General features: G+C 42.4%; 1 protein-coding gene across 1 annotated transcript in view; it reads left to right on the top strand.

Annotated features, from left to right (window-relative positions):
- Sox5 (SRY-box transcription factor 5) overlaps positions 1–24,732 on the top strand; it is a 383,729-nt gene that overhangs the window by 62,363 nt on the left and 296,634 nt on the right. The window lies entirely within an intron of this gene.

Below are 24,732 nucleotides of genomic sequence, written 5' to 3'. Positions count from 1 at the left end.
GACTCCATGAGAGTGTAAACCATGGAAGATATAATACTTGCCATAGGAACATCTTTAAAATTAGTCAGCGTGGAAGTGTGCCCTATACGCTTCCTACTGAAAGGTTTATGACCAAGAGTGGAAGCGGACCTAAGGTCATGATTGGTAGCACGGTCAGTCAGTGCCTTTGGTTGTTTTTGGTTGTTTGTTTGTTTGTTTTCCTTTGGCTTGGCTTCCAGACTGCATTCCGTGTTCCTTTCCACACTTGGAGTTTTGTACAAAATCGTATGTCATCGTAACTGTGATTTCCTAATGTGACTGCACTAATTGTGGCGTCTAAGTCAATCCCAGGCTAGGCTGTTGTTCGACAATCCACTGATTCCCTGTTGCATGCTATTCTGCAACACTGGTTCTGTCAAATCTTATTATTTTTTCCCCCTCCAGAAAAATATTACATACCCTAAATATTCCCAGTGCTGAAATATATCCACTTATTCTTGTTATTAAATTACTTGCTGAAGAGTTAAATCAACAAAAGAGAATTAAAGACCTCCCAGTAGCTACGTGATAGATAGGACACTTTGACTTCCGAATTAGATTTAAATATTCCCGCCGAACATTTTAAAAGGCAAGGTGCAGTGGCTCATGCCTACAATCCCAACTACTTGGAAGGCAAGAAAGAGGAGGATTGTGGTTTGAGTGCAACCCACGCAAACTCAGCAAGATCGACCTTCAAAAGAACTAGATGCGGCCATCAGTGCACACTGTAATCCCAACAGTAGGAGAGATACACCTAAGAGGAATCGTAGTCCAAGAGTGGGTCTGGGGAAAAAATAGTATGAGACCTTGTGTGAAATACGAATAAAAGAAGAGGGGTTAGAGATATGGCTCAAGTGGTAGAGTACCTGCCTGCCAAGCAAGAGGTAGTGAGTTCAAACCCAGTGGGAAGTAAAGAAAATTAAGCTTCACAACCCACAATTTCTTGGAGCAGTGCAGTTTCCCCACCATGAATATTTTTGCCGACATGCATGCACGTCTTACCCAGTAAACCCTTCTCGAGAATGTCATCTTAACCTGTCATCTGCTTTCTATGCAAAGAAGTGGAAACTCAGAGAGATTAACTAACTCATTCCAGAACATAGCAGTAAATGGGAGAACCAGGCTGTACCCGAGCAGTCTGGCGCTGGATCCCAAGATGATAAACCTTATGTACCGCTCTCCCAAGAAACCAGGAGTATGGTTTCATAGTCTCCTTGTCGTTCCTTGGTAAATTAAGTCATGTATTTTATCAATCCTCATTCTTTCCACTGCAAGTTTGTGTTCGTCAGATGATTAGTGTTTTTGCCTTCTTTTCCAAAAGGAGAAGAAAAGGGAAAACAGGTGAACAGGGAAAGGGAGCCAGTCCCTCCACTGTAAAAAAAAAAAAAACAAACCAAACAATCATTACTGTGATGCTTTCCCTCCCCGCTTAAGATTGTCCATTGCTTTCTCTCAGGGAGCTCTGGGCAGAGAGTGGCTCCCAGTGAGACTTCCAGTCCAGATCCGCAGGGTAGAATCTCAGTGGTCACAACCAGAATGAAAATCTATAAAGGGGAAATGATTTTAGCCACACTGGAAGCTGGGAAAGTCTATGAAGGACGAGAACATTAAAGCGTATTCGAGAGGAATGTCTTGTCGAGCCACAGAACAAAGGAGTAGACAGAGAACCTAAATAACGGTGAAGACCTGCCCCTCTTGAACTTATTGGCATCTCCATACACAGGATTCACTCCTGTTTCCTGCCGATGCTCGCTGCCATGGTTGTTCATTTTATTAAGACTTGGAGATTGCACTCAGGACTGTGTGCTGGCTACGCCTACTCTACCACGGGAGCCCTCTCGCCATTGGTCATTTGCCAGGTGGGATTTCACTTCAGGCTTAGGCCGGCTCCAACTGCTCCTCCTGTTTGTGCATTTCTGTGTCACTGCCTGGTGGGGGGGGGTTATGAACAGCCTTGGGCCACCCTGCCCAGCCATTGTGCATCCCCGTAACTGGGAACTCAGTTTACACTGCTGCATACACCCATAGTTAGAGATCAAGTCCAGTAAACTCTGCTCAGGTGGTGTTGGCCCTCTATTCCCTCAATGTCTGTCTTCTAAGTACCTGGGATTATAGGCCTGAGCTCCGATGCCCTGCAGGACTTGTACTCTCTATTACTGTCCATGTAACTGATTTCTAGGTTTGAATCTTAACTGGGGTACTTCTTGCTTTGAACCACTCATGATCTTGACACAGCATCCGTATGACGTCCACATTTCGGAGTGTCTGGAGTTCATCCTGCTACCTCCCACCACATGTGGCTCCTTAAATGAAATAAAGTAAAAACACCAAAAACAAACCCCTAAAACATGATTCTGCATCAAACTACCACTGCAGTTTCCTCTTATACCCCGTCCTGCTACCGATTCCACGTTCCTGTCTGCCATTCTCTGCACTTGTGTTTCTGAGGCCCCAAAGGACACAATGTTCTTGTTTTTACTCGGAAAACTCTTCTCCCTTTTGGAATTTTACATTCCAGGGAAAACTCAGGTTAATCATTTTTCTCTCACAAGAATGGATTCACGATGTAGCATTTATTAGATGCTTTTTTTGTTAATTTTCCAAGGCAGGGTGGTTGGTGAATTGTTCATTTATCCATAATACTTTTCTCATATAATACATGCTTTTTGGTTTTTGTTTGTTTTGGTCAGTTGTGGGGCTTGACCTCTTAACTGGGCCTGGGTGCTGTCCCTCAGCTCTTCAGCTCAAGGCTAGCACTCTACCACACAAGCCACAGCACCACTTCTAGTTTTCTGGTGGTGTATATATATATATATGTATATATATATGTATATGTATATATATGTGTGTGTGTATATATCTATATCTATATTTGGTATTGATATCTATATTTATACAAACATATATCTGATATTTCACATGTAATAGATACTCAATTTATGATGATTCACTGAATGGTAGCCTTGATATGGATGAATAAGTAGTAAATATGCTGAAGGAAAATTCTTGGTGACTGTTGACTCTTTAGGATTTTTATTTTTGTCTAGAAATTTTAGAACAAAAATGCTATTTAACAATGTATAACCAGAAAGAGGAAAGTCCTGATTTCAGCTCTGAAACTGATTAAGATATTTTTTTCCTCATTTATCAAAATGATTGAGTGTATTTATAGTATTGTAATTCGACATGAATATGTTTTCTTTTTTTGGATACCAGACTATTATCCTTTTCACACAATAGGTTCTTTTATTTCAGTAAGGAAATGCATTCTCCATTTTTTTCCTATTCAGTGTCTTTGAAAACAGAATGTTTCAGAGTCTTTATATTGTGAAGTTCAATTTAAGAACACAGGCATATTTCATTGCCTATTTGTGTGTGTGACAGTCATATTCCATTCTTAAATGGAGAAGAAAGACTTTGGGTCGTGTATATTTTGTATTGCCTGAATAGATTAGAATCCATGGAAAACTGAGTAATGGTCCCTAAGATTCTGAGTTAAAGGTACAGACAGAAGCCTGTCGCATAAAATATCACCAAACTAAATAAAATAACTTACAGAGATTCTCAAACCTCTTTAACCAGTATGAATTTTAAGAGTGCATTTGTATTTGTGATGGTCTTACTGGATTTACCCAATGCATACGGATGAGCTGTCTTAAGCGCCATGCGGATAAATGTTCATCAAATGTTGTTAAATTTCTAGTCTAGAATATCAGGCCCAGGTTGTTGTAAGGTCTGTGAGAAAGACCTATTCTGTTAGCTCCTTCAAGAAAGCTGTCATAATGTGGTCAAGTCATGAACAGCCAAATTGCCTTTCCATATCATCTCTGAAAATTCAAGTGAGATTCTGATCCTGTTACGCAAGGCAAACCATCCTGAGCTGTATTCCTACTGGCGATCGGACTTCCCCTCGGCCTCCTTGTCATTGGTTTTGATTGGATTTTGTTGTTGCTGTTTCTGAATGGCCTCAAAGTTTCTCACTGGTCTTTCATGACAGTTCTGATACAGATGGGCTTATTGGAGGATGCAAGGAGCTGTTTGGGATGTGCTCTCTTGGCGATCAATATGAATAGATACAGCATCAGGAGGGGATGCAGGGGACTGCAAAGAGAAAGCAGGGAGCCGCAAAGCCGCTCAGTGGTGGGCATGGGGGGGCGCTGGCTTTCTGTCTGGTTACCTGCTAGTTCTCTTGTCGAGATTCTTGTTCCGACGTCAAATGTGATGTGAAATGAAAGTCTCGACCACCTGTGGTTTCTGAATAAATCACCTGTCTTTTTTTTATTTCCCCCTAAAGAATATTCTATCTCAAACTCAAATTCCCTTTTGACTTGGCGAGCCTGTTTTTGGTGAAAGGGAACAGCAGTATATGTCCAATTTTTTTTTTTTTAAAGTGGTTTCAGTAGCTTCATGTCGAGGTGTTTGGGTTTTATTATACAACCATTATACGTGTCTGTATGCTTTATCTTTTCAGATGGCTTCAGATTTTACACAGGTCTTACCCCAGGGCTAGACAAGTACCATATCATTGAGCTAGACTCCTGGTCCTTTATCTCTTTGTTGAGATGGAAACGTAGAATCTCACTGCATTACCCAGGCTGGTCTTAAAACTTGTTGACACAAGAAATCCTCCTCCTGCAGCCTCCTGAGGAACTAACTAGGACCACAGACCCAGATGCCTGTATGTGACTATGAGTGTGCGTGTGTGTGTGTGTGTGTGTGCGCGTGTGTGCGCGTACACCAGTCTTGGGGCTTGAACTCAGGGCCTGGGCACTATCCCTGAGATTCTATCCTAGAGGCTAGTGTTTTACTGCTTGAAACCCAGCTCCCCTTCTGGCTTTTTGGTTGTTCATTGGAGTCTCATAAACTTTCCTGCCCAGGCTGGCTTTCAATATCAGTTGTCAGACATCAGCTTTCTGGGTGAGTCGCTAGTATGAACAGGTATGAGCCACTGGTGCTTGGCTTTTTTGTTTGTTTGTTCCCCAGAGAACTCTTGGATTTAGAAGTGTGATGATTTTTTTTGTGTGTCTTATTTAGAGCTTATATTGATGACATTTTCCTGGAATTGTAAAATATGCTGCATGTGCATTGTCTTCTTCTAACAATATGCTTTACTGTAACATTAATGCGTTCAACCCTCTCAAGAACCCTCCTCACAGTGTGTCTTATAACGGAATATTCAGTTCCTTTCTGAAGCCCACCAAAAGAAGAAAAAGGTAGTTTTGTAGTGTAAATCTTTTCTAAAGCTTAGCTACAAATCTGAGACCTGATACCACAGCAAAGCTAATATATGAAATCGAGACATCATCACCCAAGTAACTCAGTGCTAAAAATCAAAGTGTGCTGTTTGCTTGGCCTTTGATAGTTAAGACAGTGTTCTGCACGAAATTTTATTCAGGAAAATTTGAGAAGAACAAGACAACTGTAGCTATCCTAATCGAGAATGAGGGACCCACGCAGGACTTTAGAAATGAAGGTGTGGGAAAAGGTTCCTATTTGTATATGATGCTTTTCATAAGGTTTTTAAAATTGCTGGTTACCTTTGTACGTGCAACTTAGCATCAGTTCTTGTGATTCAGTGATGCACACCGTGGTTAGAGCTGTGTGGCTTATTGTGCCAGTTCTAATAATGACAGCACCATTGTTTAGGGAGAGCCATTTCTTACACTGTAGACAAAAGTGTAATTACTTTTGAACGATGTCGAATGGGCTCAGCTTAATAGCATGGAGAGTAGATTCAAAGAGATTCAGATAAAAAGTGAGTTTGGAAGCCATACGGGCTGGGTGGCAGTATGAAATTATGATCATCGGCAGTGTAATTCTGCACACACACAGACTCGATTTCGCACAGTTCATCTACACACTGTTGTTTCTGAAAAAGATAGGCTTGCTTATCTGAACCAGGCCAATTCAATTTTGAAACAAGGTGAAAACAGTTGACAAGTTTGTATTTGTATGTGTGTGTGTGTGTGTTATGGTAAATTGATGTTTATCATACAATGAAATTACATTGCTACAAGCATTATTTCTGAACAGGTTGTCAGGTAGTATCATAAGCAGCTGTTTATCTAGATATAATCCCAGGGTTGTGTTTAAATATAAGTAGTTCAATCTTTGTACGTGTATTGTTTGAGGAAATTACCCCCAGGGGCTAGAAGAAAGGAGAACAGAGAAACACAATCAGTTGGGGGCCATCAATGAGACCAAATGAGTTTGCCATCAATCACTGTGCCCTATTGACACGTCTTGCCATTCAGCCGGTGGGGGGAGGGGTGTCTAAGGTTGGGGAAAACCTGGATTGATATGACTTCCACAGTATTGGAAGGACTGAGTATGAAGTTACCTGGGCCTTAAGGAATTAATGAACATCAGCTGGGCCCTGGATTACAGCTCACGCCTGTAATCCTAGCCACTCAAGAGGCTGAGCTACAAAGCTAAGGGTGAGTACAAGGCCCCGAGTTCAAGCTCCAGTATCACCAGTACAGAAGAAGGAGAAAAAAGGGAAGGAGGAGAGAGAGGAGAAGGAGAAAGTAATGATTTTTAGGCAGGCACTAGTGGCTAATGCTAGCTACTCAGGAATCTGAGATGTGTGGATCAAGACTGGAAGCCAGCCCAGGCAGGAAAGTATGTGAGACTCTCATCTCCACTTAACCACCAGAAAAAGCCCGAAGTGGAAGTGTGGTTCACGTGGAAGAGCACCAGCCTTGATCAAAAGTGCTAAGGGGAGCCGGGCACCCAGTGGTAGCCCACGCCTGTAATCCTAACAACTCAGGAGGCTGAGATACGAAGATCGTGGTTCGAAGCCAGCTTGAGGAGGGAAGGCTGTGAGACTCTTATCTCCAATGTACTCAGAAAAAAACCAAAAACCTGGAAGTGGAGCTGTGGCTCGAAGTGGTAGAGCGCTAGCCTTGAGCAAAAAGAAGCTCAGGGACAGCACCCAGGCCCTGAGTTCAAGCCCCAGGACTGGCAAAAAAGAAAGTGCTAAGGAAGACTCTTAGGCACTGAGTTCAAGCCCTACTACTGGCGTGCGCGCGCGCGTGCACACACACACACACACAATTAATAAATATAATCTCACATAAAATAATACTATATGAAGCTGTGAGATTTCTCAGGACAATAAATAAGGCTTCCCTCTTACCTACCCCACATATAGCTAAAGATGGACGCAATGGACAAAATAGACTTGCTTTAACCATTCCGCCTAATGAACCTTGATGTCTCTCGTTGACTAGAGACTGGCAGAAAGATTCAACTGCAGACCAAGTCTGCAAGAGTCACAACCAGTCTCTTTCCTTGTGTGGGTTTTTGTGTGCTGTAGATGATCAGAAACACACACAAAACCCACCCAAATAGGATGCCAGGTATTGCAACCGATAAAAGAAAGTCTCAATTGAACATGGTGGTAGGACTCAAAAATGTATGCCTTTGGGCTGGGCAGGTGGCTCAGTGGCAGAGCACTTGCCCTGCATGCATGAGGCCCTGGGTTCGATTTCTCAGAACCACATAAGCAGAAAAAGCCAGAAGTGGTGCTGTGGCTCAAGTGGTAGAGCGCCAGCTTTGAGCTGAAGAGCTGAGGGACAGCGCCCAGGCCCAGACCTCGGGCCCCATGACTGACAAAAAAATGAATAGATAGATAGATAGATAGATAGATAGATAGATAGATAGATATAGATAGATAGATATAGATATAGATATGCATTTGGGATGGTTCTTAGAGAGAACAATCATGGGGTACTGAGGAGACTTAACTCATGCTTGGGCTCCATTATCATGTATGTAAAACTCGATAGAAGAATATGCTTTTGTATTCGCCATTAATTTTTTTTCTCAGAAAGAGATTAACAAGTCACTTAAAAAAGAAAAAAGGAAAAAAAGCAAACACCACTTATAGGGTAAAGCTCTGCCCACAAAATGTAGAAAGGTTGGTCAAAGGTGTCTCCCAATGATTGCAGCTTCCCGGGCCTTTTAACGGTTTCCTTTCTCTGTCTGGGTGACCACCTTTGCCTGCAGTGGAAGAATGATGACATACTCGGCCAAGACACTGGACAGAGCAAAGACGCAAAGAATCAGGGTGAAGAGCTCATCTGAATAGTGTGTTGGCTCTGTGGAATGGCACGGGACTCACCCATAGCTCTTCTGTCAGTATTCAGTCCTGCGTCTCCAGAAGATGACAAAAAACCAAAACCAAAAACCATGCATGCTTGGAAGTTAGAAACCGTGTAAAGCTTGGTCGCAATCAGAGAGGGTGCTCTGTCTCTTGGATATTTTATCTCGAGTCCTCCTGTACTTTTCCCCTATTGCTTCCTCTCTCTCTCTCTATCAGTCTGCCTCTCTCTGTAAGGAATCATTCTTCCCAGATTCTCTCGTGGAACTCAATAGACCCATTGTCAGGAGAGGCACTGGGGAAGAGAATCAGCGCCATTGTCCCCCGAGACGGCCTTCCTTCCTGTTCGCATGGATTGGCGTTTACCAGGGTTCCAGAGCCTCTTTCATCAGCTGAGATGTGTCTCGCTGCACGTGATACATAAAAATGAACGGCTTTGATGATAAAGTGGGCACTGGTTTTTAAAAGCATCGACAGTATAGCCAGAGCTTCTCAAAAGCTAAACCAACCCAGCCAGGCTCGAGTGGCTCACGCTACGCAGGGGGCTGAGTTTGGAGCATCAAGGTTTGGAGCCAGCCTGGGCAGGAAAGACTGTGAGACTCTTATCTCCAGTTAAGCATCAAAGAAGCATGAAGTGGAGCTGTGGCTCAAGTGTTAAGAGCACCAGCCTTGAGCTGGAGAGCTGAGGGACAGCGCCCAGAACTGGCACCAACACAGACACCAAGGAACACATTGTGTTTCTTCAGGTTGTTGGGAGTTTATTTGGCTTGTATGATCCTTATTGGAAATTGGTTTTTGTTTTTATGATCCCTACTTAACAACACCTGACTCAGAACTCTCTGGGTTGGTGCCCCAAATTACCTCTTGAAATTGTGCCTAGTGCACTGAAGTGTCCGTGAGCTAGCTTTTTAGGGGATACTTCTGTACTAGGGGTTGGGGCTTGAACTCACAGCTTGGCGCTTTCTTTTTTTCAATTGTTATTGTAAATGTGCTATGCAGAGGAGTGACAGCTATGGACGATTTCCTTTTGGACAGTGTCTCCCCTTGGCTCACTCTCCCCCAGTCCTCCACCCCCTACCCTCCCCTCCACACAGGTTGTGCCGCTCAGTTTCCACGTAGTGTCTTTTCGCCCTGGCTTTGCTCAAACACTCACAGCTAGAATTCTGCCACGGGAGCCACACCTCCAGCTCCTACTTACCTGTGTTCTACATGTGGCTACCTACCTTGCTTTCATTGCCAATTACTACAGAGCATTTAGTGCCATTTTCCATTAGTTCTGTTTAACGCCATTTTGTTTTCAGATTCCTCTCTTAAACTTGAGACTTAAAAGAATAAAAATGGAAGTGGCTCTGTGGCTCAAGTGGTAGAGTGCTAGCCTTGAGCAAAAGAGCTCAGGGACAGCCCCTGGGACCTGAGTTCAAGCCCCACAACTGACGGACAAAAACCAAACAAAACCTAGAAATAGAAATGCCATCTAATCCAGCAAGCCTACTACTAAATATGTACCTAGAAGACATGAGATTATAAGGTCAGCTATCTGTACTGGTGTATTTACTTCAGAACTATACATAATAGCCAAGATATGGAATCAGCCTAGGTGCCTACCAACAGTTTGAATGGACCCCCCCCAAAAAAAGAATAAAAGTAAAATGTAAGCGCTAAGAAGGACATCATTTACCAAGCAAGAAAGTAATTTTGATATTACTGTCACTGTATTAAAATCAATGACAGTATGTATAATATCAATATGCCCTTGTCATTATTTCTTATTTTATACTTGTAAAGGACAGTCACCTGAGAGACTCCAAAGCAAACAGGAATCTTGCAGTGTTTGGAGCCAATTTCTGGACACTACAGTAAAATCTGGGAGAGCCATGGGACTTCAAAATATTTCAAATGATGCCTTCACTGTATTTCTTCTTGGGTATATCGAACATATCCAGTGGCTCATTGTACCTAAAAAAAAAATAAAAAGCACCAAAGATATCTTATGAAGCAGGGCCATTAGAAAGTACAGCCATTCATACTTCAGTGAGAACTAAAGAAGGTGAAGTCTGTGTGAGTGTGCGTGCACGCCAGTCCCAGGGCTTGAATTTACGGCCCGGGTGCTGGCCTTGAGCTTTTATGCTCAAGGCAGGCATTCGACCACTTGAGCCACAGCTCCACTTCTGGATTTTTTTTTTTTTTTTGGTAGCTAGTTGGAGATAAGAGTCTCATGGACTTCAATTCATTAGCCGGGCGCCGGTGGCTCACGCCTGTAATTCTAGCTACTCAGGAGGCTGAGATCTGAGGATCGTGGTTCAAAGCCAGCCCGGGCAAGAAAGTCCATGAAACTCTTATCTCCAATAAACCACTAGAAAACCGGAAGTGGCGCTGTGGCTCAAGTGGTAGAGGGCTAGCCTTGAGCTGAAGAGCTGAGGGACAGCGCCCAGGCCCAGAGTTCAAGGCCCACGAATGAAAAAAAAAAAAAAAGAGTCTCATGGACTTCAATTCATGATCCTCATATCTCAGTGTCCTAGACATCTAGGATTACAGGCATGAACCACTGGCACTGGGCTAAGTTTCAGGCTTTAAATGTTATTCAGATTCTTCCTCAACAAGATCCGAAAGGCTCAGAATTGTACTAGCATAGAGCTGCTGTATCAATCATCTTTCAACGCGATGCCCATTTTGGCCATCCAGTGCCGCCCCTCCTGCCCTTACAGCTCACTTTCAAAAGCAAATTCTGTTCTCTTAAGCAGAGAGGATGGCCACTGGCATTTGAAATAGGAAACAAATTATCAGGCTAACTGAAGGTAACAATTAGCAGTGGTCCATTTTGCTCCTCTGAGCTAGGGAAGCATGCATTATAACTTTTTCCCCATATTTGGGGGTGACCGATGTAGAGACCTACGCGAGGAGAGCGACCTTGGCTGGTGACATCACATGATAAAGCAAATAAGTGCCCGTGACTCGTGTTCATCTGGGGTCTTACCTAGCCGAGATCCCTTCTGTGTCAGCAGGACTAACAGCGTCACCAGTCTTAGCTCTTAGAACCCAACCCCAGCCTGTCTCCAGGAAAAACAGCCCATCTTACCTGTTGAGGTGTTCGTCAACAAATAGATGAGAAAAGGAATAGCTCAGACTAGGAAAATAGTCATCAAGACTAGGAAAATTATCTAGAGTAGAAAAAAATGATCTAGACTAGGAAAATAAATCTAGAATAGAAAAACAAAGATGGAAGGGTTAATAAACGCATTCGTGTGGATTTAGCTTATCTACGTATAGGTAAGTATGTGGGGTGGTGTGAAGTGTATACAGTTGTCTGGAGTGAAATACGAGAGAAATTAGCGTAACTCCTCCGAAAGGCAAAGGCAAAGTGCAGCAGAATAAACCACCAGGAAGCCGGGGCTCCACAGAAGTGGGGTGCGGTGGGCCAAGGAAGAGGAGAAGAGCGGGAGAATGCAGTCAGGGAAGAGGAGAGGGGGGAGGGGAGGGGGTGAGGGGGAGGGGAAGGGGGGGACATGGATCAAGGTAGATACTGTATTCATCAACTGTTTAGTTCAGTGGCAGCTCCTTTGAACAACTACTTAAAAGTAATAATAAAAAGCAGCAAACACACACACACACACACACACACACACACACAATTTTAAGTAGCGTTAAGCCAGAAAAGAGCCAGGTGTGTAAACAAACCAAAGGATATCATAGTAACTTTGTACTTCTGTACAAATGTATAACAGAGCACATACAAATTTAAAACCCATATAAAATGAGTAGTTGGAAAAGTAAATTACAAAACTTTATATATATATTTTATATATAATACTTTATATATTATACATTATACATAATATATGCATACGTATATATTATATATTATAATATATGTGATATCTATCATATATAATGTACAAGTATAGGACATATAATATACACTATATAAAATATAATATATAATGACATATAATATTATGTATATGGTATATGATATATATTAAGATAATGCTCCTGGTAGCTACTCCCTCAGCCTTTCCAGATCCTTCCCTCTATCTGTGTGAGCACCCCTCACAGAGTGATTGTGGAGTTGTGACCAGCATCCATTTTCAGGTTTTGGAAGCAGTGGCTGCCAGATTCTGGCACCTGAGACATCCTTTTGTGATTCCACGATTCTGGTTTCCCCAGGGTCACCCGTAGGCCGTACAGAGAACCTTGAAGCTCCTGGGTGAATCTCTGGTATAGCCTACCTTCAGTCGGGCCTACAACACCCGGCCGTGGGAGAGTCCCAAGAGTCAGAGCTCTTTGGAATAATACCCCAAGTAATTGTGTCAGCAAGGTGAATCCCTCCCAGGTTTTCTGGACACACACCACTCTACACTGGCAGGCCAATCCCGTATCAGCTCATGCCGTTCAGCATCTGTGAGCATCCACCCTGAGGTGTAGATGGGAAACAGCCTTGGATACCAGGCATCACCTGGGAGCTAACTGCCAGCATTGGGGCTCATGGCTCTAAAGCTCACAGGCCTCGCTTCTGTACCCATTCTCTCCTAGGGGTGGAAAGCCTAAACCCTCTTAGCAGAAAGACATTTGAGAGCAGCGAGGTTGAACAATCTTTACTTGATCAGTTTTTCCCCCATCCTAACTCTGAATTTATCTGTATTTTTTAAAGTAAAAATGATGATTAAGTAGTTGTACAAAGAGTTTACAGTGATCAAAAGTCTGGTCATCAGTACAGTGCTTGTAGGTCACTAACACTTCTTCCTTGGCTTCAGGCCTATTTTCTCCCTCCCCTTCCTACCTTCAAGTGGCTTAGTGGAATTACTTTTTGCATAACACATGTTAAAGATAATGACTGTTTGTTCCCCCTTTCTTCTCCCTCCGTTCCTGTGCCCCCCCTCCCTACTTCTGGCTATCCATGGGCCATTTGACTGTTTCAGAGGTGAAGTAAAACGTTCTGTGTGGGCATGTGCTTTCAGAGGGTTATTTGCTGAATCTTGCAGGTGATCAGTAGCATGTATTGGAGTTTGGGCTAAAAACAGCATAGCAGAGCTGTTAAGCACTGGGAACCCAGTGTCAGTTACTCGGTAGATTCTAAATGCTTTTTTGCACTATCTGCATGGCATTTTGGCCAAGGATGCAAATTTCCTTAACTTTATTTTCGCCATCTGAGAAATGTTTAAATTATGTGATCTAGGGCAGAAGTGGCATATTGTATTAACTGTCAAATGAATTCAATATTCATTTAAGTTCCCCCAAGAAATGCCTGAGCTAGGGAAAGTTTTAAAAACCTCTAATTTGTGTGTGTTTGCTTGTTTGTTTGTTGTTTGCAGCACTGTGGTTTAAACTCAGAGTCTTGCATTTGGTAAGTGGTGCTCCACCACTTGAGCCATGCCTCCGATCCAGCTTTTTGCTGGTTATTTTGAAAGGGGATCTAGCAAATGGTTCTGGCCAGCCAGCAGCTGATGTTTCGCTGAGTAGCTCAGTACTAACGACCCTGCACCAGCACTGCCACCCCAAAACTCTCCCTAAGCAACATTAGAACAGATGACAGATGTGATGATAGGGAACCTCATGTCACTCATAAACCGTTTGAGCTTGCGCCATCTTCCCAGTTATACACCCAGTGTAGTATTGCTGTGTTTTGTGGCCTCTCTGCACCTTGATTGAACTCTCCTAAATGACCTCAGGCCTTGGTGGGTACCTATCAAACAATACTGTATTTCATGAATAGCTTCGAGTCTGGCTTGGAATACAATGCTTTGTTGTTATTGTTGTGGTTGATCTTAGGCTTGAACCCGGGGCCTGGGCGCTGTCCCTGAGCTCTTTTTCTCAAGGCTGGCGCTCTACCAATTTGAGCCACAGCTCCACTTCCGGTTTTCTGGTGGTTCATTGGAGATCAGAGTCTCACAGACTTTCCTGCCTGGGCTGGCTCTGAACTGTGGGCCTCAGCCTCCTGAGTAGCTGGGATGGTGGGCATGAACCACCGGCGCCTGACTGATTGACTGCATTTTAAAAAGAACTTCATTCTTCTGATGGAACTTTCTTATGGCTGATATGCTCATTTTCAAGACATGATTCTTACGTGTGTTTTCTGGTTTTATGAATGACGATATTTCCTCTGTTACGATTTACCTGTCGATTCACTCAGATTCCTTTTTGGTTAGGAATTTTGGAGTTTCTTCCAGGGTCTAGTTCCTTATGTATTAGTAGTATGTTCATTGCTTTGTAACTCTTTGATCTCTCTTTTCGAATTTACCCACAAGAACATCTTGAGATGAAGTAGAAGGGGTATGAGAAGAGAAAGAGGCGAAATAAGAGTAGGTTTTTATAATATAACAGCTCGCTTGTCAGAAATCTGACATACTGTAACTAAAACTGACATACCCAACCAAAATATCTGTATTTCCAACTGCTAATTCCCAGGGCTTACACATACAGCTCTGGATATATTTTTTAGGGGAGATTAAAACTTTGCTTTGCCTCTTTCCTAATGGGCTGATGTGATCATTAAAAAAGAAAAAGAAAATAAAGAAGAACATTTCTGGTCATAGGACCTGGGTTTCCTTACGTCCTCTTCATAGATACTATAATTATTTTTGTTTTACAAAGATAGAAACATGTTTCCTCTCCTTTTTTTTTTGCATATGGTGTTTTTTTGTTTTATGCAAAAAAGAACTACACAGATGACATTCTTTTTTTAAAAAAAAAAAATCCAAATTTTATTCAGTTTTACATTCTTGGGTTTATAACACTGGCTATGTCTAAAATGTCCTTACCTAAAACATCTCACTGTTTGATTACTTGATCCAGACCGGAAAAGATATCTGTCAACCTTGTTGGGGATAATCTGTAAGCAGAGCTCACCGAGACAAGCTTTGGACACTCTCATTCTCAGAGAGCAAATCTTGAATCGGGAAACATTAGTGTAATCGCTGCACTTGACAACTTAACACGACAGATTGAAATATAAAAGGCTATGCAAGTGGAATCGCTGGATTATCTAAATCTCTGAAAGTCTTCTCTTAAATTGGGGGGGCGGGGATGACAGAGCATTTTGTATGGCGTTTGTCCTCTTGTCCCATGCCTGGCATTACGTTTCCAGAGATTAGCGCTGAGCGGTGCTAGTCTACCTGGGTGCGAAGAAAGGGGAAAGGAAATTGCCATCTGGATGGGGAGGGGAGAGGGTGTGGGGGGGGAGGGTGTTGGGGGGGCTTTGTCATGGCCCTTATAGAAAGTGATACACAGAGCAAATCAACCTGAGCATGTCCCTGTACAGCAGACGCTTCACAGCCTCCAGGAGCTGATATTACTGCTTTATCTTGTCATACTAAATTAACATGACAGCACACTGTTAACCTGTTCATCTGGGGAAATTGCTGCCTAGAAAGGGAGATGGTATTTAAACAACCTCTCTCTCTCTCCCTCTCTCTCCCTCCCTCCTTCCCCACTCTCTCTTTTCCTCTCTCCCTCCCTCTCTTCTTGTTCTCTCTCTTTCTCCTCTCTCCCTGTCTCTCCTTCACACACGTACACACTGAATTCTGGGGTTAGGTTGTAACTATTATTAAATGATCATAAAGGATATATTTTGCTGGCCGATGCCGGTGGCTCACGCCTGTTCATCCTAGCTACTCTGGGGGCTGAGACCTGAGGATCATGGTTCAAAGCCCAGCATGGGCCGTAAGGTCCGTGAGACTCTTATCTCCAATTCATCACAGAAAAAGCCAGAAGTGGCCCCGTGGCCACTTACAGGTTAGCCTTGTCCAAAAGGGGCCCCAGAGACAGCGCCGAAGCCCCGAGTTCGACCAGCAATAAATAAATACATATATAATAAATTAATTAATAAATACATAAATAAACAGATATATTTTATATTGAAATGGCAGGACATAGAAGTATCCTATCAAATCAGATGGACAGTTGGTATAGAAAAACAAGATTTTACCTGATATTGTAACTATGGTACATCATCACCTTTCTACACATTTGCTGTTATCACAGTTTTACCCCTGATAGTTAGTCTACGAAAGCCCACTATGGTTTTGTTTTGTTATTGTTGTTAAAAAAGAAATCTTTCCTGTACATCCCACAAGATTTCAGTGGCAGTAAATACATACATATATGTGTGTGTGTGTGTGTGTGTGTGTGTGTGTGTGTGTGTGTGTGTGTGTGTGTGTGTGTGTGTGTGTGTGTGTGTGTGTGTGTGTGTGTGTGTGTGTGTGTGTGTATTGGTATACATCTATCTATATGTATCTTTATATCTATCTGTCTCTATCTATCTATCTGTCTGTCTGTCTATCAATCAATCTATCTATCAATCAATCTATCTATCTATCTATCTATCTATCTATCTATCTATCTATCTATCTATCTATCTATCTATCTATCTGTCCTTTGTGATAAACTCGTTTTCTGTTCCATTGGCCAAGAAGAGAGAGAAGCCAGAGGACCGGGCGGGGGGATGGTGTCCTGAGCAGCGTGGCCCTGCTCCCCTGCCCACCAGGGCCTTCCAGGCCCTCCCCTCACCCCCAGCTCCCCTTGGTTTCTTTATCAGAGCCAGAGAGACTGACAGACTGACAGACACCCGAGGGCCTTGAGGGTCAGACATTTCCTTTGCTCAGCTCTCTGTCACAGGCTGGCGAGGAGCACGGGGATCATCGGGATCCCCTCCTGACATGTGGATGCTTCCATCAGAGACCTGTGTATAAGTTGGGGTGTGTGGGAGGGGATGTGGGGGGAATGTGGGGGGGGGTGAAGATGTGCGCATGCACACTCTCAGGACGCCCTCCTGGGATGGGAAGTCCTAAGGGAGGTGCTGAGGATTCGAACCCAGGACATCCTGCATGCTAGGCGCACGCTCCACCACGGAGACACCTGCCCGGCCCCTGACTTTACCCTGAATTCCAGTATAATATGGGGGGGGGGCTGTTCTCTCCTGTCCCCAGTGCAGGGCTTAGATTCTGGAAATGCAAAGGAGCCCTGGTCACCTGTAAGGAGGGTGGAGGAAGGCTGCCGCACCCCGTTCTAGAACTTTCCCCACACCCTCCTGCGTCCCCCACGGCAGCACACGGGCAGCACTGTGGTAAAGGAACCATGACACCCGCTGAAAACCCACGAAATAAACGGTGAATTCATTGTTTTGGTGCCCATTCTAGGGTTCGAACTCAGGGCTTGGGTGCTGTCCCCGAGCCATCGGAGATAAGAGGCTCAGAGTCACATGGACGTTCCTGCCCTGGCTGGCTTTGAACCACAGTCCTCAGATCTCAGCCTCCTGAGTAGCTGGCATTACAGTGACTTGAGCCACTAACACCCAGCCGTCGAATTCTTTCTTTCTTTCTTCTTGCCAGTCCTGGGGCTTGACGTCAGGGCCTGAGCTTTGTTCTGAGCCTCTCTGTACCCAAGGCTAGTGCTCTACCCCTTGAGCCACAGCACCACTTTCAGCTTGTTCTGAGTGGTCCGTTGGAGATGAGAGTCTCACGGACTCTCCTGCCTAGGCTAGCTTGAATCACAATCCTCAGATCTCAGCCTCCTGAGTAGCTGGGATGACAGGTGTGAGCCACAGGTGCCTGGAAGAGTCTGCCTTATATGAAATACCATCAGAAGCATTGTGTGTTTTTCAAAGAAAAGGAAAGGAAAATGGGGGAGATCCCCCACCAAGTTTCTCTTCCATACTGCCTAGTGTTTGGGAACAAATATTAAAGAATGATGGCTGAAGCGAGTCTCTTACTCTGCCTTTTAATTGTTTCCCTCCCATCAGCTAGCATAGCTAGTGGCCCAGCATCTCATCTCTCTTACATGTAACTACATCTGTCACCGAAAAAGGAATTCCTCAAGTCCAGTTCAAGACTGTGAGATGAGGTACAGTGGGGTCCATTAAGGTTTCCGTTACTCTCACGTCCAGATTCCCTTCACTGAATAAGATTCCCTTCACTGAATAAGAATATTTCACGAGGACCGTGTACGCTCCTAGGCCAAGATTCCAAAGGATGCATTGCGTATAAATTGAATTTCATATGCATTGAAGAGCACCTGGAGACCCAGGCAGGTGATAAGAAAGAGCTGCCATCATAAAGGAGAGGAAGGTGATGTTGGCAAACTTACTGTCATGCCCTCACTCAGAGCAGGAAGGCAGCCTAACTAGCTGATTATACCTCCCCGTGAAAGCAAGAATACCAGAGAGCCTTTTCTTGAGTCTGGATGCCTGCAATGCTTAGTGTCTATTTCTATTATAGAGGTTCGCTTTTGAGGAGATCCTTAATATTCTGAAAAATCAGTATGAAATATTTTCTACAAAAAGCAGAAAATCTAAGAAAAAGGAGGAAAAGCATAAATGATCAGAAAAAGCCCATAAAAATAAGAAGTAAAAGCAGTTGTTTTCACACTAAATGGAATTGAGTAAATCTCCTTTTCAGAGAATAATATTGTTCTAAGTGTAGTTTTGTATTCTTTTAAAAATGCAAAATACGGGACTGGAATGTGGCTTGCGGTAGAGCGCTCGCCTAGCATACACGAAGCCCTGGGTTCAGTTCCTCAGCACCACATACACAAAAATGGTAGAAGCAGCACTGTGGCTCAAATGGTAGAGCGCCAGTCCCGGAGCAAAAAGCAGCTCAGGGACAGCACTCAGGCCCTAAGTTCAAGCCCCAGGACTGGCAAAACGATACAAAATATACTGTCTGTACAATACCTTAATAATAACAATGAAAATGAATGAAAAGATATATACAATAAAGTGATTTGAAATGCTAAAAGGAGAGGGAAGGGTAAGAACATAGAAATTAGGTATGATGTCATTAGATCAAGATAAATGATCTTCTTGGGAGAAATTCCTGTGTATTGTTATATTGAGATACAAGATCCTGAGCATTTCAATATTAAATTGATCCAGGAAAGGTAAAAACAATTATAAGTATTAGATTTGATGCTAACAAAATTGCGTGGAAAAAAATTGCGTGGAAATACTTTGAAGTAGTTTTCTCTTTGACGAATTAGTAGAACAGTAGCAAGATTGACACCTGTAAAGAAGCCACATTAAAAACATGTACGGATGGGTTGGAGGTGTGGCTCAGTTGGTAGAACCCGCTAATGAGGAAAAACATCAGGGGCTGAATTCGAGTGCTGATCTGGGCCCTAAAGTATTTTTTTTAAAAAGAGACTACATTACACGACTATTCTTGTATTAAAATAAGAATCAAAACTAACTTCAAACTGCTCGAAAAAGTAACAACATGGATATTATATGCAAAAACTTTTATGTAATGACCGAAAAGTTACATAGTTCTAGGGGAGCTGTATGTATATGTATATATGTATGTATGTATATATACATATATATGTATATGTGTGTGTATATATGTATATATATACACACACATATATATGTATATATGTGTGTGTGTGTGTGTGTGTATATATATATATATATATATAGTTGGTCCTGTGGCTTGAACTCTCGGCCTGAGCGCTGTCCCTCGGCTCTTTCACTTAAGCTAGTGCTCTACCACTTGAGCCACAGCGCCACCTCTGGTTTTCTGGGGGTTGATTGGAGATCAGAATCTCACAGACTTTCCTGCCCTGGCTGATTTTGAACTGCGATCCTCAGATCTCAGCCTTCTGAGGAACTAGAATTACAGGCGTGAGCCACCAGTGCCCAGCTTAAGCCTTCAATTTTCAGGAGAAGAAGTTATACTGAGATAACCCAAATGTTGGCCTAGAAGAGAACCTGAAGAATGGAAGAAAATAGAGAAAAATCAGAGAAGTTTCCTCCTAGAATAATCAATGAAAAAATAAACGAAACACAAGGATGCAAAATTAGAAATGATAATGAGCAATGTCACTAATTATAGAAATATTCCAAATTATTATAGTACATTGGGACTTTTAAAAAAGTGTTTGTATGAGTTGCAGTTACATAGTAAATTCACTTCCCAGAGCATTTTAAAAAGTATTCCATTTAGAAATTCACTTTTCACAGGGACTGTTGAAGATTTTGTGTGTGTGTGTGTGTGTGTGTATGTGTGTCAATCCTGGGACTTGAACTCAGGACCTGGGCACTGCCCCCTAGCATTTTTACTTAAGGCTGATGCTTTACTACTTGACCCATAGTTTCACTTCCAGCATTTTTGTTGCTTAATTGGAAACATGAGTCTTTTGGACTTCCCTGCCTGGGCTGACTTTGGCTTTGAAATCTCAGCCACCCAAGTAGCTCGGATTACAGGCATGTGGTCCCAGTACCTGACAAGGAGTACTGCAGATTTTAAGAAGTCATTTCTTAAATGTTTTCAGCAATGAGCATGACTCTAACACCACTCCACCTCCTGAAATAGAAAATAAGCCCAGCTGCACTTGGAAAGTAGATACTGTTTTTTATGCTTCTTTATCATTGCTTCAATTTTTGCATAAGAGAATATAGTTTGGTGATTCTCCGACTTTCAAATGCCTATTATTCAACATTCTTCAATTAAAATATCCACTGAGCAATCTCACAGTTTACCATACTTTCTTTCTTTCTTTCTTTTTTCAATCAAAGAGCTCATAGCCCGGAATTAAAGTCCATTCGGTAAGAGATCACCTATGTTCAAACTATTGAAACATGGATTAGTTCAGAACCCAGTGGCCAGTTAAGCCACGTGAAGATTTTTTTGAACCTGCTTGAGGAATCCCTTAAAGGACATCCATTTCTGTATGCTTCCTACAGCTCTTACTACACTGGTGGTAACCAAGATTCACCTGTATTATCCGTTTGGCAACAAAACAGCAAATGATATAACCGTCCAGAGCAAAAGTAATAGACACCATTTGATTTTAGGAAGATTGGAGTATGAAAACGAAGGGATATACAAAAATAACTGCCATGTAAGGGTTGGCCAGAGTAACTTCCCCGAAGAATTAATTTATAATGCAGTTCCACTCTCATGTAGTGGAGATGGCCAGCGAGGGTTCTTTTTTGTTGCTGACAGTGATAACGCAGTTCCGAGTTGGTCCTGGAATTGGGTGCTCAGGAATGTTGACTTAATGAGTTATATGGACAGTCTTCCTCTCCTGAGTTTTGCTTCTTAGCTAGACATAATGGAACTTTTTAAGAATGACTCCCTTGATTTAAATAAGGTCTCTCTTAACAAGAGGAAAGTGAAACACGAAACTAACCTGTGCTCTATTGTCCCGATTTGGGCAGTTTGAGATCCGAGGTCCTCTTGACTGTGTGTGAAATTGATCTAGCTTTCCTCGGCCACTGAGTGTCTAGATGAACTGGCAGGCCGGCGGAGCATCTCTTGCCCTCCAGGATGCATTTGGCTGAACTGGCTCCTCATTTTCCCACCTAATTCTTCCATGTTCACCCTTCAGGATCTTTATCAACACAAACCATCTTACTCATGGTTCCAAATTGAGGGTGCTGTAGCATTCAGCTCCAAAACTGTACAACAGATTGGTCATTCGTCACTCTAAACAACTATGTACTCACCGAAGCCTGCCCTACTTAACTGTACTGTCATAATCCAAGACAGTCATGTCTCTTTAAAAGATAAATTGATGTAAAATTAATATAAATTTTAAGCTTAAACGTAAACGAAATGTTTGCTCCGTATACAGAACAAAAATAGTGTCAGGCTCTTTTTTTTTTTAATGTTTTGTCTACTCAAAGAGAGGCTGTGTTTTCAGGTATTTTCATAACAACAGAACTTAAGAACAGTAGAAGAAGTTGAGCAATGTGTGCCTGTGTTTCTGCGTTTGTATATTGATGAGAGCCTATGTAACCCTCAGTCATCAAGTGGAATCAAAGTGATCTTGAAAGAGATGGCTATCGCCTATAGGAGAGATTGCATGAAAATGAAACATAATTCATATCGGTAAATTAAGCGACGCAGTTAGCCTTCCAAGAGTAGAACAAGCAAAACGGGAAAGGATAGTTGGGAAGATTTCTTATAGCCTGGGCCAACTCGTCCATTAGGCATTACAGGCACCATGCCTATAACCTGCAATAGAGTCGGAGATGCTGTTTTGACTTTGTTTTAAGTCAGAAGCGAGAGAGAGAGAGAGAGAGAGAGAGAGAGAGAGAGAGAGCACCTTTTAGAATGAAGAAAATGCTGTCACACACAGCACTAATGCATTTGTTTTCATTCCAATAGAGACATGAACTGTAATTGAAAAAAATGTAATTTATGTATCCATTTAATTTTTCTGATGGAGGAAGTGGTTTATTAAGGTAAAGTTTCTTGGGATCCTGGAAAGTAATGCGGGGGGGCTTGGTAGTAAATAAAAGGCAGAAACAACTTTGAAAAACTTTAGGTTATAAAGGTGTAGCCTTTATAGATGGTCTCTGCCAACTTGCTTTTTCCTTCTCTCCTGTCTCTTGCTCTTCAATCCTCCATCTCTGAGTATTCTGAGTGGATTTGGTGTGTCAGCCTTTTCTGTTTGTGTTCATAATCCTTTATTAGCTTGAGTCATGATCTGACATTGACCAGCTAATTCCAGCATTTGTCTACTGCCTACTAACATTAACAAAAAAAATGTTAATTTTTTGTTATTTCTCCTTTCCATATCAATTTACTTCCCCTGTACTTACTGATTAGTTAACTCAGACCTAACGAGCAAATTAAAATCTGACATCAAAAAGAAAAACAAAAACCACTTGATTATTTATACTGGAGATGCTTTTACTTTAATGTCTGAGCGATAGCATAAGCATTTGCTTTCTTCAAATGTTTCCCTCAAAGGTATGGTTTGTTGTTTGTTGTTTTGCTTTTCAGGAAAAGAATATAGGCCTTCCCATTTTTACTTCACCTAAAAGACAGTAGTTCCTTCATCTAATGTTGAGTGGTTAAGTATTTCTGTTACAGTGAAATAGCTACCAGATTTCCATGGTGGATAGGGGGATTTTTATATGATCCCTGTAATTATAAAGAGATTTCCTTAGTGAGCGAAGTGCTTCATTTATGCATGTCAACCGAAGGGGCGGGGAGGGAAACCCTACATCATAGTAAATCTCACATAAGTAGCAACAGCAAAACAAGAAAAGGGAAAAGGAAAGAAGAAGGAAAAGCAGAAAAAGTGAAAGATCAGTACAATCAGAAGGCTGGGCTAAGAAAGAAATCCGAACATCACAAAACCAGACAAAATGGCAGAACTCCAATTCAGAATCAAATTTAGCACTGAGTCCTGTTTTCATATCCAACCCCCAGGCCTACATAGTTTTTTTAAAAAAGCAGAAAGTAGGTGGATTCGTTATTGTGCATTATGGTTAGAAGGCTCTGACTGTATTCCAGTAGACACAATGGCTGTGTTATGCCTTACCGCTGCATTGATGTATATACTTTGGCTCAATGGGACGAAATGACTGTCCTTAATGAATTAATTATCTGGTAGATTCTGAGAAGTTTGAAATATCCTGTTATTTTTTGTTTGAATAGATACTCATTCAGGGTCTTATGTCAAGTGATAGTTTTCATTTAAAATATATGCCCTTAATTCAAGATTGTCCTTTAATTCTCATTCCCTCCTACGATTTATATTTTCCCCAGCTTTCTTGCTTGAAGGAGAAGTGGGTACAGTTAGCTCTCGTGGAGACCTGTGCTATGCTTCTGAAGGACGTCTAGGTTTATAAAGGCGAGGGAACATTTAGAAAGTGCATGTGGTCTCCCTTCTAGGCTTTGACGCCATTTTTCGGCATTTCAGATGCTTTCTCAATGAGCAGCAACAGTTCAACTTGCTTTTGACTCACGACTTTTTTGTTGTTTTATTTTATTGCCATTCTCTTTCCCCAGCCTCTTTTCATTCCGATGCCCGTTTTCTTACTTTAGTCTGTTGAAACCACAGTATCCCATCCTCTGTTCTAACATGTTAAGAGAAAATGGCATATATAAAATATATTCATGATCAGCCTGGCACTGGAAGCTCACGCCTGTCATCCCAGCTACTCAAGAGGCTGACATAGGAGGATCACGGTTCAAAGCCAGCCCAGGCAGGAAAGTCTGTGAGATTCTCATCTCCAGTGAACCACCAGAAAACTGGAAGTGGAGCTGTGGCTCAAAGGGTAGAGCACCAGCCTTGAGCAAAAGAAGTTCAAGGACAGCGCCCAGGCACTGAGTTCTAGCCCCAAGTCTGCCAAAAATTAAAATTAAAATTAAAAATATATATGTTTACTATTAACATGGAAAATTCGCACTCGCATCCTGTGGACACGGGTACACGTCCCACATCCTAGTGGAGCCTGTATGGTGAGTGTGACCCGTGGAAGGACAGGATCTGTGATGGGAGTTTGTAGGGGAAGAGCAACGGTTTTCTGACTGATGAGCTAAGGGAAGTTTCCGGCATGTCTCGATAGCAGCACAACTCCTCGAGAAAGTAGGGCCTGATCGAAACCCAGTGCTGTGTGGTAACGTGAATTCCCATCATTCTTATAAAAACAAGAACAACCAACAACATATAAATCTATCTAAATTTGAAGTAAGACAAACTCAGGATTTCTGCTATTGGCTGCCACTGAACTATGGATGAAGTAGGCTGGATGTGGCTAATACCTAAATACCCAATACTAATACCTAAGTACCAAACGTATCTTTTGTGTATTCTTCTAATAGCATTAATTGAGCGAACAAAGGGTTACACTGTTACATTTCCCTCCGTACTCATCATGT

This window comes from Dipodomys spectabilis, unplaced genomic scaffold (assembly GCF_019054845.1).
Source record: "Dipodomys spectabilis isolate Male_0828 unplaced genomic scaffold, ASM1905484v1 ptg000252l, whole genome shotgun sequence".
NCBI lineage: Eukaryota > Metazoa > Chordata > Mammalia > Rodentia > Heteromyidae > Dipodomys > Dipodomys spectabilis.
Note: the sequence above shows the minus strand (reverse complement) of the source record. Positions and strands in the feature narration are given on the sequence as shown.